This window comes from Papio anubis, chromosome 7 (genome assembly GCF_008728515.1).
Source record: "Papio anubis isolate 15944 chromosome 7, Panubis1.0, whole genome shotgun sequence".
In the NCBI taxonomy this organism is placed as follows: Eukaryota; Metazoa; Chordata; class Mammalia; order Primates; family Cercopithecidae; genus Papio; species Papio anubis.
In genome coordinates this window covers 127,695,014-127,714,256 of record NC_044982.1, presented here as the reverse complement: position 1 = coordinate 127,714,256, position 19,243 = coordinate 127,695,014, and positions in this window count along the sequence as shown.

Genomic DNA, 19,243 nt, shown 5'->3' with positions numbered 1-19,243 from the left:
AATGTATGAGTTCACATGTGATAAGGTGCTAACCAGTTTGTTTTTGTTGTTTTTGTGTTTGTTTTGAGACAGGGTCTCCCTCTGTTGCCCAAGCTGGAGTGCAGTGGCATGATCTCAGCTCACTGCAACCTCTGCCTCCTGGGTTCAAGTGATTCTCATGCCTCAGCCTCCTGAGCAGCTGGGATTACAGATGCCTGCCATGACACCTGGCTAATTTTCGGGTTTTTAGTAGAGATGGGGTTTCACCATGTTGTTCAGGCTGGTCTCGAACTCCTGACCTCGAACTCCTGACCTCAAGTAATCCACGCATCTCGGCTTCCCAAAATCCTCAAATTACGGGCATAAGCTACCGTGCCTGGCCACTGCTAACCAGTTTGTTTGGAAAGACTGTTTCACCAGTCAGCCTATGTCCTTGTCAAAAAGGAATCATAAAATAGGGCTCATGCTAACATCTGCTTTAGAAAAAGATTGAGAGAATTAAAGTATATGTGAGGCCTTTTGCAAATATTTGGTACTTTTAACAGGTGCTTCTTTTATTTCTAGGGGCACCCACCTATTCTTTCTTCCCAGGTTTCTTCTCCAGCCAATACATAACTGAGCATTTGGGCATGTGAATAAAGTAGGATACTGTTTTGTCAATTTCACTCCAAGTGACTAGGCTGCCCTGCTCCCATGGAGGGAAACATGTCCAAGTTGTTGTCACGTTAATCACAAGCCAACTGGGAGCAGGCTATTTACACTTGTGTCACTTCCTCCAAGATTCGATTACTGTAATTGCCTATTGACTATGTGGTCTGCCAGCTTCCACACCAGCTCCAGCTGTCAGGGTGGGGAGCAGGGGGCAGTTTGTATCATGGTGAAAGAGGACGCTTCCACACCTAAACCAAACCAGCTTCTGAGCCTGCCTGTCCATCATTCCCAAGCCCTTGTTCAATGTGCTGGTCCTCAAATTGCTCCTTTTCCCTTTATTGATCTGGTATAATGCATCCCTGGCCACGGATCTCTCTCTGGATTTTGCCATGGATTCTGTGATCAAATCCTGCCCAATATAATTTTCCAAGGTTATACAGAATCTTGTTTAAAGATAATTATTTTCATCTGGAATTGTCTGATGCCCTCACTGTATTATTTTTAATTTAAGCTTTCTGCTCATCTCATGCTGCTTAAATTGATTTTTATGAATCATTTTGCTTCTCTACTGATTTTTCATTTTATTTCATTAGTGTTCTTTTGTGGGGAGGGTGCTAGTGACTGTTCATTGTTTGCTTTTTCAGTCAACCAAGGTATGGGCTATCAGACTTCACCCTCAGCTGGGGAGCCAGGTGCAAACTTTCATTTTCTTCAATATATAAATTGATTTGAAAGAGGATTCAAGAATGAATTTAATTCCCGCCATTTCAGGCATGAGTGCACCATTCAACCTCCCTGCTGATGCCTCAGTCTAACTTTACACAAGTTGTCCCATAGTTCAGTTGTCATCCAGAACAGAATTTAGCTTAAATCACTACCATCTACTGCGATTGCCCCAGATGAATCTTTCCAGTCATCTAGCTCTCAAATGAAAAGTGATTCCTCACTGCCCATTTGATGGAGGGCAATGAGGTGCTGTTTCTACAAGATTACTTACCCGATGAGATAGGAGGGCTTGTTTGGAAAGACCTAAACAGGACCCCAGATGGCTCTGGCTGAGCACTTCTGGAGAATCGAGCTAACATTTTGGTTGAGAGAAGTCAATGCTTCTTCTCCTTCCTTTTGTCCCCAATAAATTAATGTAGCTGTTTGTCCTTATAAAATCCTCTTCAGCATTTTCATTCTCCCCAGTGCCTAGAGCAGTGATTCTCTAACTCGAATACCCATCAGAATCACCAGCGCATCTCGTCGAAACACAGATCCCTGGGTCCCATCCCCTGAGTTATTGATTCAATAGATCTGCCTTGGGATCTGATGGTTTGCATTTCTAACAATTTCCCAGGTGCTGCTGCTGCTGATCTAGATACCACACTTTAAGAACCATTGGCCTGGAGTGTGTAAAGCCTGCAAGTCATTGTTGCAGCCCTCAATCATTTGGATACTTTCTCCTGTTCTAATCATATCTTCCATTGCTATTACACACTGACCATTCACTCAACCTTTCATTCACTCACTTAGGATATATGTATCTGTGGATAATAAATCCCTTATAGTTCTTGAAAGCAGCAAAGTACCACCCACTTTCTTGCCTTTGCTCATTGTTGTTGAGTATCCTTCATCCCCACCTCACCTGTCTGGCTCATCCCAGCTCATCCAAGTTTTATGTCAAACACTAACTTCTCTGTGAATCAGTTCCTTTCCCGGTGAGTCAGCACGTTCATTTTGCCACTACCGGACTTTGCATGACTCCCCATGGAAGCACTATGTTACATTGTATTTTGGCTGTTTCTTTATATGTTTTTGCCCTTGCTGCACTGACTTTCTGAGGGCAGAGTTTGTAATTTAATTCTCTTAGCTCCAGACCTCCTACAATGCCTAGCCCATGTTTGCTGCTCTGTATATGTTTGTGGGTGTATTAGTTGGTTTTCATGCTGCGCTAAACACATACCAGAGACTGGGAAGAAAAAGAGGTTTAATGGACTTACAGTTCCACATGGCTGGGGAGGCCTCATAACCATGGCGGAAGGCAAGGAGGAGCAAGTCATGTCTTGCATGGATGATGGCAGGCAAAGGAGAGAGCTTGTTCGGGGAAATTCCTCTTTTAAAAACCATCAGATCTTGTGAGACTTATTCACTATCAAGAGAACAGCATGGGAAAGACCTGCCCCCATGATTTAATTACCTCCCACCACTGGGTCCCTCCCACAACTCGTGGGAATTCCAGATGAGATTTGGGTGGGGACACAGCCAAACCATATCAGTGGGCTTGATTACTTCATGGCAGGGACATCCGCTTGGGATTGAATGTCATTCCCCTTTGATAGACAGGCACACCGTTCCTTTGGTCGGTTGGAGTCCCGTGTAAGTGAAGCTAAAGGAAGGGTGCTTGTCCCCTCACAGGTCTGGTTGCTTCACCTTATTTCATGATCTCAATCTACATCTCTAATAATCAGTCAGGAGCTGAGCCAGAAAGTAGAGATGTTTGAGACTGTTGTATGTTTGAATAGTATTCTATAACATTAAAACATGTCCACATCCATTATCTTAGTAAATCCTGAAAAATGGCCCTATGATGTACTATGATGCTCAAGTAGACACAACTCATCATTTTGTTTGGAAAAATTACTCTATGCAAAGAGCCTTCCACACAGTGATCAGGAGGCGAATAGCAATCCAGGTCAGGGATGGAAAGCACAGGGAGGAGAGTGGGCACTGTTTTGGGCAAAGAAAGTGTCCAGGACTGGACTTAGGAGGCATGAGTTCCTTGGTCATGATCCACTTATGAATGGGCATGCAACTTTCAGCCTCAGTTTCTTCATCTGTAAAATGACCTAGCCGACTTCTCAGGTCTCTTCCAGCCTTAAAATCCTGTGATAAGATCTTTGGACTAAAAAACAGGTTCATTTACAAATTCCCCAGTGAATCCTTCAAAGGCAATGCTGGTTTCAGATTGACATTCCCCAGAACTGTCACAGCTTATTCTCCAGTGTGCATCAGGCCACGCCTCTGAGGGAAGGGGCTAAGAGAATAGAGGTTAGTTCCTAGGTGGAATGCTCACTAAGGACGTTTTTAAAAATAGCCTTTGGAATGGAACTGAGCTCAGATTCATCCCAGACTTTGTTCGGCCCACTGCCAGTATTGGTCTTGGTTTTCCAAAGGCCAAGAATTTTATAGCATATTTTCCTCTTTGGGGACCTCCACACATGAACGCAAAGCTCAAATTATCACTGGAAGTTTCTCCAAACTCGTAGCTTCAGTGAATAACTCAGTGCTTACGACTGTCCAAGCAAGATTTCCAGCTCTGATCCTTGCTGGAGCTGCTCAGCATTCATGCTGTGTGCTCTACCTATTACTGCAGAAGCAACATCTCCAAGGTAAACCTATCTCATCTGCCTAATAAGCTCTACTTTCTAGGGTTCTCCAAATCTTTTAATAGAATCCTGTTACCTATGTTTAAAATGATAGATTCTTCCTTGACTCCCACCTCTCCTCACTCTGTATTCTAAAGGTCCCATCCATTTGTTTCTGGGTTATTTCTGCTTGCCTTTCCTGCCTTTATCTCACTCCACTGTCCTACTACATCTTGCCTAGAGTTTTGTAGCTGGCTTCCTTTAACATCTATTTCTCTGGCTCCAACCTGTCTGTCCTTTGGAAGTCAACTCTGAGGATCCATGAACAAGTAATATATTACAGAAGGGCTTCTGAGAGAAACTGGTAAGGAAGTGCAAGGAGCAAGACAGGTAATGCAAAGAAACTACACAGGATGAGCTTTCACGCAAAATCTTAGCCTCAGCCTGGTCCTGGGAGGAGCTCTGGAGTGTAAATTATACTTCAGAGTTTGTGCCAACTGAAGGGAAGAAAGCCGGGCCTTCATATCTCCACACTGTCAATCACTGGCTAAGGGCCACCCCCAAGGGATGTTAATTCCCAGTATTTTTAGCACTCTGCTTGTTTTGTCAAAGTACCTCCTGTAGCCCAAGGCAGGCATCTGAATAAAGTCACAGGTGTGAGCTGTTAGAAGCAAAAATACAAATCTTGGGGTGGACATATGGCGGGGTCAGGGGAGGGATCAGAGAAAGCAAAAGCAATCTGAGGGGACCTGGGCACTTGGCAGAGCATTGAGAGTGTCCACTACACTGACCTTCACGATATGGCCAGCTCAACATTGCCATATTACTGCTCAATCATTTCTTTACTTAGCAACCATTAGTGCCTCCCTAAACTCTCTAAGCTCCTTAACTACATCAAAGTTTCAATAATTTAGCACCAACAACTTATCCATGCTTGCCTTTTTTCCTTCACAAATCTTACATTTCTGACAGATTGGTTTAGTATTTTACATACAGATGAGAGCTTTGCAGCCTCTATACCTTAGCCCACTCAGTTCCCTCTTCCTGGAATGGTCTTTAATCCACATTACTCATCCTTCAAAGACCCAGAAGACTTTTCTGATTATCTCCCAAGAGATGAGGTCTTTCCCTTTTTGGCTCTTTCCTAGCACTCCGTCTGTTCCTCGACACATGTATTATGCATGCAAGTGGTTGTCTCATCTCTCCTCTGGACCAGTGGCCAGACTCACCATCTCATTTCTCTTTGCCGCCTTCCAGCACCAATCACAGTGCCCAGGGCTTGGCAAACAAAGGATGCTATAAACGCTTGTTGAATAAATGGTTGAAACTTCTCGTGTGCCTATGTCAGACAAGAGGGTGAATTGGGAAGTGACAGCCCCCTACCTCCAACTGAGTTCTTGAAATCCAGTTTTTTAGATGAGATGTTTACGTCCTTGGAAAAAAATGGATCCCTTCTGCACCTTTTTCATGCCTACCATGTCAACCCCTGCTGTGGAGGGGATGCAATGGTGAAACTGGTGTTAAAAAAGAATTCCAATTCACCATGCCCTAAAATAACTCCTTCTTTCAAGGAAATTATAGTAAATAGCTTAAGAAACCACTTAATATGGTGGCATATGTAACATTCAGGAGTTTTTGGGTTTCATTTTTGAGATGGAGTCTCGCTCTGTTGCCCAGGCTGCAGTGCAGTGGAGCAATCTTGGCTCACTGCAACCTCCACCTCCTGGGTTCAAGCAATTCTCCTGCCTCAGCCTCCTGAGTAACTGGGATTACAAGCACTCACTACCATGTCTGGCTAAATTTTTTTGTATTTTTAGTAGAGACAGTGTCTCACCATTTTGCCAAGGCTGGTCTTGAACCCCTGACCTCAAGTGATCCACCTGCTTCGGCCTCCCAAAGTGCTGGGATTATAGGCATGAGCCGCAGCACCCAGCCTCAAGAGTATTTTTATGACCATAAATGTGAAGTGGTTTCCTATTGGGAATACTGCTGGGACGGCATTTAAAGACCTGGGGTCTAGTACTGTCCCCACCATTTTGTAGTGTGAGGCATTGATAAACTCAGTTAACGTTTTTTGGGTTCCTTTTTCTCATAAGTTAGTGGTGTGGTTGGATGAGATGGTATCAAAGAGCCTTATTAGCACTACTGTTTTATGATTTCACCAGGAGACTTTACATGCTAGCCACTGTACCAAGTACTGGATGTATGAAGACCAATGTCATAGTTCCCTTGACCACAAAACTCTTGGAAATGTAGCTGTCTAGGATGCCCTTGAATATCATCAAGCTACCCTAGAAGAAAGCTTGTTCTGGTGTTTAAATTTTCCTTCCTGCATCTTTTTCCCTTTGGTTCCTATCAAACCTTTTATTGAAAAACATTGAAGATACTGTCTTCTTCTTCCATTGGGCAAGTCCTTAATCACAGGAGACTCTCAGGAACTTTGAGACTTCAAATTTGTTCACACAATTTATCCCATAAAACACATACATAGAGATGAGTAAAGCGGAAAAAAAGCCATGTCAAGTACAGATCAGCTAGGTTCACTCAGTAGCCATTTGATGGGATTACACGCAATTGCTCACTATCATATGCAATTCAAAATAACGCCAGAGTCTAATGAAAATTCCCTACACCATGGACCATTGGGTTCCCTCTTACATACTTGAAACTGACCCATCAAATCATGAATACTACAGGTCTTCTCTCCTATAAACTAAATAAACATAATCATAGCCCCATTGACCCTCTTGATTCTTCTGCCTCTCACTCTTCTGATTGACCCTGTTAAGATTGCCTGAGATGTCAGTGTATGGTTTTGTTCACTTATTAAATACTTATCTTTACAAAGTACTGCATAAGTCTTTACAGGCACTAAAATATTGACAAATGTCCAAGGACCGGAGGAGATTCCACCCTAGTACTCTTCAGGTCCTCTAACCAGTTCAGAATTTTTTCTCATGGTTTGCCCCTTCGATCTGCATGTGTAGTCTGAGACCATGTTTGTATTTTGCTTCATCTTGCATATAAAACTCTTTGGCCTGTGATAAAAAAAAAAAAAAAAAGCTAAAAGTGTCTTCGTTTTTATTGTTGGCTTGATTGTGTTTTCTTTCTGGGCCAATTACCAGTGCATTATATGATATCACTGGATTTCCCAGGATGAGGCAGCAGTTGCCGTGCATTTGTGCAGAATGATTTTGTTCTGACTTAAAAGCCTCTTGTCGGAACATGGCATTTTGGAGGGGGAAGGAACATTGCTTAAAATATACCCTTTTTGAAAGTTAAGAGCTTTGGTTTTGGACAGAAAATCTCCCCTCCTAGAGAGTTTCTTCTCTTCCCCATACCCTTTCCTATCAAGCATGGAAGCTGTAGACCAGTTTGGAAGGAAGATATTTTATGGTGAACTAGCTCTGGAAGTGCAATCCACCTGACTTGGCTGGAGAGCAAGTTTACTCAGAGGCCTTACCGTTGGTGAAGGTGACAAGGCTCAAGATTTGTGATTCGACTGGAAACGCTACAGGGCGATGCTATGCAGCTGCTGCAAAGCCCCGTTTGGAGGTGAAGAATCTCTCCCTGGTTTGCCATAAAGCAGACCTCTGGCTTGTTTTTTTAGGGCACCAATAGGAGAAGTCTTCCCCTCCTTTGTTGTACCATTTCCTCTCCTTGCATGCTTCTAGGTGTTTTTTGTTTTCACTCAAGATCCTTAATCAACATGAAATTTTCCATTAAAGGAGAGTAGTAGAGGTAGTAAACTTTGAAGGAAGCTCGGATTATTTTGTTTGGGTATTTATCTTGGGGGTGAGAGAGTTCTGTCTTAGATAACTTCTTTATCTTTTACCTGGAGATATGTTGAAGCAATTGTAAAACAATGCTAAGAATAATTCTATAAGGGAATATAAGATTGCTTCTAAGCAATACCTGGCCCATATCTTCAAGTAAAGGATGACAAGGATTTTAGATAGGTTTCATATGGAAATGTGCATTCACTAAGCAGCTGACAATGAATGGCTATCACTGATTAACACATGTCTATTCCCTGTGTGTTCATCGGGGTCAAATCCAACAGAAGCACCATCCTGGGGAATGGTTACCAGGGGCCAGGTTAAGGTGGGAGGGGCTTTTACAAGAATGTCCAGAGTTGCTCAGCTAGAGAAGGATTCCTATGGTACTTATGAGGGGGAAACATCAGTTCTGTTGAGTAAAAGAAAAGTCACTATTAATGGAAGAAGTAACATGGACAGAAACTGGGGCATTTAGTAGTTGGTTGGAAAAGCAAGGAACAAAGTCATTGCAGGTGCACATTCCAGAAGCAATGCCACAAAGAGTGAGAGGTACCCAAATCCCATTTTTAAGGGTTGCCTCACTGTTTCCTACCATGCCAAGTTTACACCATCTGTCTCTTCCCTCACATGGTTCTTCTAAAATGGTCTTGCCATGTCACTATTCTCCTTGTCTATATTTTGCTGAACCTTCAAGGCCTAGTTCAAGTTCTACCTTCTCTATGAGGCTTTCTTCTTATTTCCATTGCTCTCAGGTCTAGCCACTCTGTTAACACTTTGAGAACCACATGACTTAAATGGCAGGGTGGATGCAATCCTTTTTCCTAATCATCTGCCTAGGAGTTTACCTCGGCATATGCTGCTGAAAAACAACATGTTTTGTGCACTGACTATCTCAGATAGATGCTACTTGTCTCTTTCAATTAAATACCTTTTAGGGAAGCAGCAGTGTAGGATAACTTCTTTTATCCCCAAGTGTGTGGCAGAGTGCTAAGTAATCATAGTAGCCAACATGTATTGAACACTGGCCATGTGCTTGGCATTGTTCTAAGTACTTTACAAGTATTAACTTATTTAGTTATCACAACAACCCTATGAGGTAGCTACTAGTATTATCCTCATTTTACAGGTAAAGAAACTGAGGCTTAGAGGAGTTTTGTAAATTGCCTAAGACCACACAGCTAGGAAGTGGGAGAGGTAAGGTTAAAATGCAGGCTGTCCACACCATTGGCTGTTTATTGTAATGGTTGCTGCTAGGTAATCTGTAAATGTTTAATACTTGCTAATGGATCAATTTTGCCTTAAAGAGGGGAAAAATTAACTCTAAAGCATCCTTTGTTACAGAAAGGGGGCTCACGCTTCATAGTGAGTATTCCTAATTTCCTGTTACTTGAATTTGATTTGAAAATTGAATAGAAAAAAAAATCAGTCTTTTCAGGCTGCCCTTGGGCTTTTATTAAAAACTACAGGAAACACAGAGTCTGATCAGGGCTTTTAACTGGGTTCCTCCTCATCTAAAGGTGAAGTGGAAACTGGGCAAATATCCAAATGCTTTACCAAACCAGCTCATGCTCCTGGAAGCTCCCTAGAAACCATTTAGGGGCTCACGAAGCCCATAGTACACAGGGAAACCTGGGCTGCTCATGAAAAGAGGAAACAGGAAACAAGCGTCAAAGAACAAGCTCTTTGGATGATGCGTTCATGTTACATATATGAATCATCTCTCAATAGAAAGGACAAAGACTGCTCTTTGCTTCCAGGCTTGTTATGTCCACGCTGCATCCAAAGTGGTAATGTGGTGTTTGTTAAGGCTGCCCTTTGAAAAGCTCTCCTGGTCTTCCAGAAATGCAAGCCAGCAGCAGAGTTGACAGGGAGTGGTATGCGCAGTCCCTTGTGGAGCACGAGGATTATCTCCCCCCATCATCATCTATTTGGATGTTTATAAATGAGTAACGAGGTCAATTTGGGACAGGCAGGTTTTGTGCCACAATTTGGACAGATGTTCAGAGGCTCTGGAAAGCACAGCTGCCTGGTCCAAGTGGTGGTTCTTGCCAAAAGTACTAAGTGTTCAAAGGCGACGGGTCACCAGGGACGCTCGGAGGAGTCCACTGATTATCAGGGAGTCTGCTGGTATTGATTCTTTCCAACCAGATTTATACTTGTAGAATCTGTAGCTTTCACAAAGTACAAACACATAAAATCAAAAGACATTTTTAGAATTCACAAATATTCTGTTAACATTGTTGTCAATCTTTGCTTGCTCATAACCAAAAAGATTACATTTGTATTCTCTTTAATTGGTTGAAATTCAACTTTGAACCAGTCACTGCTGAGGTGTCTGAGCTCCATTCTAATTGACGATATGATTTGGTCATTTTGACAACAGGCACAGAACTGTGAAATGGAATAGGAAGGTATTTTTAGGGTATATGTAGTTTACATGATATTGGATGTGAAACGGCTGTAAAATGCCAGAGCTGCTGTGGAGATATCTAATGCAGCCACACAGGATAGGCCATAGGATTAGATGTTTCTGCCCAAAGGGCATTGTATCCATTGTTAGGTAAGATCATATATCTGTTTTCTTGCTATTACAAACCATGCTGGCATGTACATTTTCTGCATGGCTCTTTGTGCACATTTGTTGTTTCCCTAGGGCTCATACTAAAAGTGGAAGACCTGGTCTGTAAAGTAGACACCTTTTCAACCATTCTAGTTATGTTCAAATTGCCCTCTAAAAAGGGAGTACCAATTTGAACTATTACCAGAAGTTCTTTAGTGTCCTCACTTCTCCACATCTTTGCTAACATTTGATGTCAGGTCCTTTAATGTTTGCCTAGCTGGTTGGTATGATATATTTTTTTGTGTGTGTTTTTTGTTTTTTGTTTGTTTGTTTGAGACAGACCTCTGTTGCCCAGGCTGGAGTGCAGTGGCGCGATCTCGGCTTAATGCAACCTCTGCCTCCCGGGTTCAAGCGATTCTGCTGCCTCAGCCTCCTGAATAGCTGGGATCACAGGCGTGCACTACCATACCCAGCTAATATTTTGTATTTTCAGTAGAGACAGGGTTTCACCATGTTGGTCAGGCTGGTCTCCAACCCCTGACCTCATCATCTGCTCATGTTGGCCTCCCATAGTACTGGGAGTACCGGCGTAAGCCACGGCGCCCGGCCCAATTCTTATACTTTAAAAAAATCTTAATTCAATAGCTAGAAACCTAGAAGTGGTGATAGTGAGTATTCTTGTTATGCTTTTCAATTTAATGAAATTGCTTTTAAAGTGTCACATTAAATACAATGTATGATGTGAGTTTTGAATAAATATCATCAGATTAAGGAAATTGTCTCCAAAATTTAGTTTGCTAAGGATCTATTTCCTGAATAAATATTGAACTTTATCAAATGATTTTCCTAAACCTATTAAAATGGTCAAGTTTTCTACTTTAATTTGTTAATTTGGTTACATTATTGTTTACTCTTTAATTTCTGGGGCTAAACATATTTGGGTGCCATTTGAGAAAATACTGCTAAATCAGATATGCTAATATTTTATATAAGATTTCTGCATCTATATTCATAGTTCAGGTTGATCAATAAATTCATTTTCATATATGTCAAGATTATAACAACTTTATGAAATGAGCTGTAAAACTTTTCCTCATTTTTCTTTCTGTTAATTTTCTTTAGAGTTTTTGTTTTGAATCGAAGTTGTAAATGCACAAACTTTGAAGAGTAAAATAGTTTCTTTAAGATTTGCTACAATAACAAAAAGCTTCCTTCAACCCCTAACACTCCTGTTTCTCACTACAATTTTTCTTCCTCTGGGTTCAAAAACTTTTAGCTGATTATTTTGAAATTTACCTCAAGATTACTGGAAAATATGCTTGCATTGCTCTTGATTTTGCAGCTTAATAAGTATTGGTTTCCTATTATAAAGAAGGAGGATTTATCTTTCTTTCCTTCCCTTGTTCCTGCACACACATACACTTTACCTGCCTCTCCACCCTCCCAATAGAGTCATATTATAATGCTTGCTAGATATGACTACATCAGTGTTTAATTATAAAGACTATGTAACTGCTATTCAAAATGAAGACAGTTTTTGCTCCCTGCACCTTATTTGCCTTTTTTGCTTAAAGTAAATAATAATGGTGTTTTTATTTGTTTTGTTTTGTTTTGCTTAGCTTCTGTGTTTTATCCCTAATTTAACCCCAACTAAACTCCTCACCAATTGTCTAATAATCTCCTCTTGGACATTCAGATATCATAGGTATTCTAGTCAATTTTATCTTCTGCAAAGGTCTCTGACCTGCTCCAAAGTAGACTGGTTGCTCTCTATACCGAGTGGACAGCTGCCATTCTTTGATTTTCCTTCATTACCATCTTGAAGATTCCCTTGGCTCCTTTCCTGTATGGATATTTCCTGAATCTCATGTTTTCCACTGTCTTTGGATGGGCACATGTTTTGAGATGTTACATGGCTGAAAATGTTTATTGTAACTCTCCTTGAATGCTAATTTGACTGATTAGAGAATTCTAGATTGGAGACAGTATTCCTGTAGAATTTTGATGGAAGGTATTGCCCAATAGCCTCATACTTTCCAGTGTTAATTCCGAGGAGTCTGGAGCTATTCTGATTCCTGGTCCTTGCTATGTGACCTATTTTCTCCCTCCTGGAAGTTCGTATGTTTTCCTCTCTGAGCTGAGCGGTCTGGCATTTCAGAATGATATTCTTTGTGTATGTCTATTTCTACACACTTTTCTGGGTACTTAGTAAGTTTTCTCAATCTGGGAACTCAGATTCATTTCTGAGAAATTTTCTTGAATTATTTTTATTAATTTTTCTTTCAACGCATTTTTACTATTCTTCTAGAATTTTCACAAGTTTGACCTCTTGGACAGACTGTCTAATTTTCTTATTTTTTCTCTCTTTTCTTTGTTTTTGTCTATCTTTCTAGCAATTTTCCTTCACTTATCTTTGACAAATTCTGTCAATTATTGTGTTCCTTTAATTTAATTCTAATTTTCAAGAGGAGATGATGGTTGTTGTTCTTTGGGTGATCCTTTTTATGGTAGAATGTTCTGGTTTTATGGTCAAAATATTTTCTAATCTTTCTCTATTATGACCTTGATAATGATATTTTGAAGTTTCCTCCTCTCTGTTCAGTTTCTTTTTCTTCTAAGTTGCTTATTTCTGTTTATTTTGGTCTTTAACTTTCATTTTACAGGCTTTCCCTCAGTGTCTTGTGTCTAAGTTGTCACCTTGCTTTTCTGTTTAGATCTTTCCTCTTGGACAGTTTAGATCCCAAGAATAGACTTTTCCAATCATATGTGCCTGAGTGCCCTGCTACTGTTTTGGAGGAAAAAAAGACTGGCATAGACCTGTGGGAACTGGAGATCTCAGCATTGAACATGCCCATGTTTTCTTAATTGCCTCCATTTTAGTGTAGTGGCTCCACCCTCAGTTGTGCCAACCTCCTCCAAATCACAGCCTCTGTTGACCCTTTTTGGTCCTTTGTTGGGGGTGAAGGATTATCCACCCCACTTCCTGAGGTAACTGGTGTGGACAATTCCTGAGTCTTTTGGGGATTCTGGGAAATCTAATGAGTTTTTGGCAATTTCCTCTGCAAGTGTAAAATTAGTTTTCTCAAGTCTGCTAAGTTCTTTATGCCTTAACCCAGCTTCCAGAGTCCTTGCTTTCTGATTATTCCTGTATTTGTCTCCAGTTTACTTCTGATCTCAATTCCACTTTATTCTGATCATTCTTTTTTTAGATATCTCAATATTCTGCAAGTATTAATATACTTCTTCAAAGTTATTTTCAAATTATTTTGTATGTGATAAGGTAGTTTTTTTCTTCCAATTTGATTATAAGCCCTCAAAGTCTTCTCATTTTTACTCTGATCATTTTCCCAGAATATCTACTGGAGTGGTCCCCTCTTATCTATGGAGGTACATTCCAAGACCCCTTGAGGATGCCTGAAACTGTAGATAGTATGGAACTCTACATTTACTATATTTTTCCTATACATGCATACCATGATAAGGTTTAATTTATAAATTCTGAACAATAATATGGTTAATAATAATAAAATAGAGCAATTATAACAATATAGTATAATAAAAGTTATGTGAATGTGGTCTCTCTCCCTGTCTCAAAATATCTTAGTGTACTGTAGTCACTTATGTTTTTGGCTGCGGTTGGTCACAGTTAACTGCAGTTAACTGAGACCACAAAACCAAGGATAACGGGGAACCACTGAACACTCTGCATTTCTAGGACTTGATGCCTGTGGGTAACTACTAAGTCATATTCAAGCAATACATTCAATGTATCACCATAAGCTGCTCCATGTCTAGATACAATATTTGTGTAGCATTGCATCATTTTTTTCTGATCACCAACGTGTTGTAACCAGAAGCCAACTGGACATATATTAAATAATGGTGGTGATGGTGTTGAGAAAGATGGAGATAGCACATTATGAATGTCTTAATTTTTTTAAAGTAGTTCCACATAACTCCAGTACTATGGTATATATGAACAGGTGTCAATAAACAAAGGAGTCTTGGTCAAATTAATGTGGCAAATACTGGGTTAGGCAAACTTAAATAGGCTTCTTTATCATAGGATTTCTCAGAGTCTTTAATATGTTTCCATGCGTGATAAACATTTTCCACATTTTCTGTCCACAAAATATTTTTGTTTACAGGACACGTTTTCACATCTTTTATAGTTTACTCTATGTGTAATGAACTTTAGAACAAAGTGTTCTAAGTTTTATTCAGGAATTTTTGGTTTTGTTTTTTGGTTTGTCTTGCTTTTAGGTTGTTGTTGCCTATGTTTTAAAAATCTAGCCAGTCTCCAAGTTAGGGCAGCTGCGAAATATTAAATGTAATGTTTCCTTAATTTTTTTTCTGACCACACTTTGAAGAATAAGATTAAATAGAATATTTCTTCATCAGCAAGAAACGAAGAAACAAGGCCACCTCCTGTCTTATACCAACATGCTCTCTAACTAAAGGCGGCGGTCTGAATGAAATCACTGGGCACTAAGAAATCATTGTGCAGTTCACACTGATAGAGGCAGGGAGATGTCGTAAAAATAGCATCAGGGAGGGTTTGGTGAGCCAGACTGTTATAATGGGTGAGTCTAGAAGAAGGCCAATTCCAAGAGGACAATGTGTGGGGAAGGGGCAGACAGGGGTCTGATCTTAGGCTTCTTCTACAAGGGGCTCATCTCATCATTCATGAGAGGCAAGATGGTAGAAGCCAAGAAGATCTGAGCCGTGAGCAGCTAGAAAGCAAGTCTTAACAGGATGAAATAAGGGGTTCAGGGGCTCATTATTATTGAGTTCTGGCTGGGGAACCTAGGATGAGTTGGTTGGTTTAAAGTAACAGGGCTGGCCAGGCACAGTGGCTCACATCTGTAATCCTAGAACTTTGGGAGGCCGAGATGGGTGGACTGCCTGAGCTCAGGAGTTCAAGACCAGCCTGGGCAACACGGTGAAACCCCATCTCTACTAAAATACAAAAAAAGTAGCTGGGCATGGCAGCGTACACCCGTAATCCCAATTATTTGGGAGGCTGAGGCAGAAGAATCGCTTGAACCCGGGAGGCGGTGGTTGCAGTGAGCTGAGATCATACAATTGCACTCCAGCCTGGCCGACAGAGCGAGACTCCATCTCCAAATAAATAAGTAAATAAAATAACAGGATGCACCAGAGTATAAACTTTGACCAAGATGGCCTTAACTTGATTAAACTTTAGACAGGCTTCTTCCTAAGTCTAGGCTCCTCCCATTCTCTTTTTTAGAGCATTTACTTTAGAAAATTTTCTATTGTAATTTTTTTCTCTGCCCCTTTAAGACGTAAACCTTTTTGCAGCCTCTAGCCAATTATGCCACCCAGGAATGTCTTTTTCAAGAACTTGGGGACTATCCTTTTGAAACGTAGTCATGAAGAAAGATAGTGCCCCTGTTTCTCAGTCTCTGTAGGGGGGCAGAAGCCTAACTTTGATAAGCACCAATTATCAAATATAGATGCCCTAATTGCCTTGGTCAATATCCCCACCATTTGTTTGAGCAAAGTTGAGTTCAATCTCTCTCCCTTATTGCAATAGACTTGAATAAAATCTTCCTTACTGTTTTTTAAAAAGTAAAGTAAGTTTTTAAAGTAATAGGGCTGAATCAGGAGATAATTCACATAACTTAAAAAAACAATTCACATAACTTGTTTCATACTCTTTCATATGAAAGAGGAGGAACTCAGATTCTTTCAGGCTTGTATGACTTGCTGAAGGCAAATGAGTAACCTGCAGAACTGTTTAGAGAATACAGTTCCTGGACTTTTAGTTAATCATCCTTGCCAATCTACCATCTTGCTTTTCATACATGCTACTTTAGCATCCCTGGGGCAACTGAACTCACTCAGATATACTAACACCATCATGCTAAGAGCCACTGTCTGTCACCTATCTAGCTGCCAAAGCAAGGGGGTTACAGTCAAAGGCCAGAATCCTCTACCTGAAATCCATGACAACGCAAACATGTTTCCTGGGATTATGACACATGGGCTTCATCAACAGAAGGCCTGCCTACTTGGAAAATATAAGGTCACTTTACGTATACATATACATATACATATACATATACATATACACATACACATACACATACATATACAGAGAGAGAGACAGAGACTAAGTTTAGCATGCAGCACAGAAACAAATACATTTTCCTTGTGTTAACTGCTGTTCAGAGTAATGCATCCAGACCACAGGAAGCCTTAGCACCCTGCTAGAAAGGTGATGTTCAGGGATGATTCCAGTAATGAGGCTTGAGGCGATTAACCCTGGTGCCTAACGCAGCTGGTTGAGTCTAGTTTAATAACTCTGATAGCTGGATAGGCATTAGCTCAAAAGGGTCGAATTCCCTACCTCAACTGCCTACCATCCCTTAGTCATCTGGGCTCAGCAATCTTGGCTAACATGCCGGTCTCTAGACTCCAAACACATCACCCTGGGAGGTCATCTGCTTCATGCTGTTGGTGCCTCCTGCCTGAAAATGCCCAGAATGCTTATGTGTCTTAAATCCAAGGCCCCAATCCAGCCATGACCCTCCAAATAGGCTGACTCACTCCCACCCCTGTCGCCATCCCAAGTCCATGCTTCTGGCTACCACTCTCCACCCTTTAAGTCATTAGTTTGACAAAGCAGACTTGAAAGGAAAGTTAATGATCACTTTTGGTAAAGCATCTTGAAACATTTCTGTTGCTATTCAAGAGGAAGCTGTGGGATGACTTTGCCTGTCTAACAATACCTGGCTAATTAGAAAGAACGTTCTTCTCTCTCCATTGCTTGTTCTTTAGGCAAATGCTATTTTCACTCCCAGTCTCTAACTTTTTTTGTTGTTTGTTTTGTTTTTTTTTTTTGCAAAATGTAAAACAACACAGCAGCCGAAATTTTAGTTTAAGAATTAAAGAAAAAACAAAACTGCAGAGCAAATACCCCAGGTCTCACACCTCAGAACAATTCTTTTCTCTTTAAATTTATTCCTTGTCTCTCCTAGATATCTCATATTTCACCTAGTAATATCCATTGTGTAAGAATAATTCCATGTGTTTTTATTTAATACTCTATCTTAGAATTTTTCTGCACATATAATTTTTCTTAATGCTCATGACTACTTGATATTACACAAAGTTGCTGTTACAATCCCATTATTTCGAGAAGACTCCATTTATTTATTTATTTACTTATTTATTTAGAGACGGAGTCTGGCTCTGTTGCCCAGGCTGGAGTGCAGTGGCCGGATCTCAGCTCACTGCAAGCCCCGCCTCCCGGGTCACGCCATTCTCCTGCCTCAGCCTCCCGAGTAGCTGGGAGTACAGGCGCCCGCCACCTCGCCTGGCTAATTTTTTTTGTATTTTAGTAGAGACGGGGTTTCACCGTGTTAGCCAGGATGGTCTCGATCTCCTGAACTCGTGATCCGCCCGTCTCGGCCTCCCAAAGTGCTGGGATTACAGGCTTGAGCCACCGCACCCGGCCTGACTCCATTTATTTTTATGAGCATCATTTCACTAACTATCCTTGTGCTCACTGCCCATTATTAAGGCAGACACTTTAGCATCTTATCCTTGTGTTAAATGTTCAAAATGAGAAAACGAATGGGAAAACAAGTTATGTAAGAAAGCAAGCCTCAGAGCCTGGGAATTACAGATCACAACTCTATCATCAAGAATTCTGGGCTGCGGTCTGTGAAGTCAGAGGTAAAGATGAACTCTAAGCAAAGAAGGTGAAGCCTAAGCATCAGGAAGTCAGGAAGACATAGACCTTGAGGGTCAAAACAGAGAGGGGTTTGGAGTCCCCAGGTGATTCAGCCAAGGCAGTATTGTAAAAGAGGAGGCCTCCTTCCATAGATCTTTGCTGTCTGCCCTGCCATTCATTCTTCTTGCTGTTTTGGTTGTTTCTCAGGTTACCAGGGATGGGGGCATTTAACAGGTAGTATTTGTGGCTGAAGTAACTTCGTGCATATTTGCTTTGCCTCTAACTAAAGTAGCATTCAGAAAACTGGAATTCCAAGGGTGAGCCTGGAATGGCAAGTTCATGCCCTGCCCACGATGTCTCCCAAGAGGATCTATCCTACTCATGGTCCCTACTGAAGGGGGAAGACAACGGAGCTATCCTCAGCTTGGATTGGGGTGGGCACCCAACTCAAAAGCAGACTAATGTCTGACCTGTGAAAACAAACTGGGCCAATCTGGTTCCTTTTTAAGAAATTTTTCTGTTTGGAGACTGAGGGATTTTTGCCAGTTCGTGACGGTATGAAAGAATAAGCATGGAGTAGAGGAGCCTATCAGCCACAATGCAGCATGCGGGATGAAGTTAGGAGGAAATGGCAATCAAATGTGGTGGAAATGAAAACAAAGCAGGCATCCTTGTGAAAGAATAATCAACAGAGGAGAAAAGCAGTTCCCCAAAGATATTCCAGTTCGTGCCTTTACTAGTGCCTGTTTCTTCATTTCCTGGGTTAGCATACACATGTATCTTTTCATTAAATCTTTTCTTTTTCCCTCCCAGAGGCACCTGAGTGAATCTCTGTTCTGACTAAAAGATCACTGTGTCAAGGACTCTAACAATGAAGTCTCAATAAAGAAGAAATTCCCCCAGAAATCCCCAAATGAGGTTGCCTTGAAGTCACATCTCCAACATACAGAAGATTTGGCAAGAAAAACCAAAAGAGCTCATTGCCTACCTTTACAGGCAGACAATTAAACTAATTAAAAAGTGAGGTGCTGTATGCCTTTTGCCTTCAAGGTCAGGGCTGGACTTACTAGAACCTTGGCAAAGTCTTGCAGACTGAAGAGAGTAAGAAATCATCCCTGTCGATGACAGACTTCTGAGCAGATGGTTAGTAAATCAAGGTCCTGATGTGAAATGTTGATGCTATTTAGCCCAGGACGATGCAGGTGAAATATTACCAAGTTAA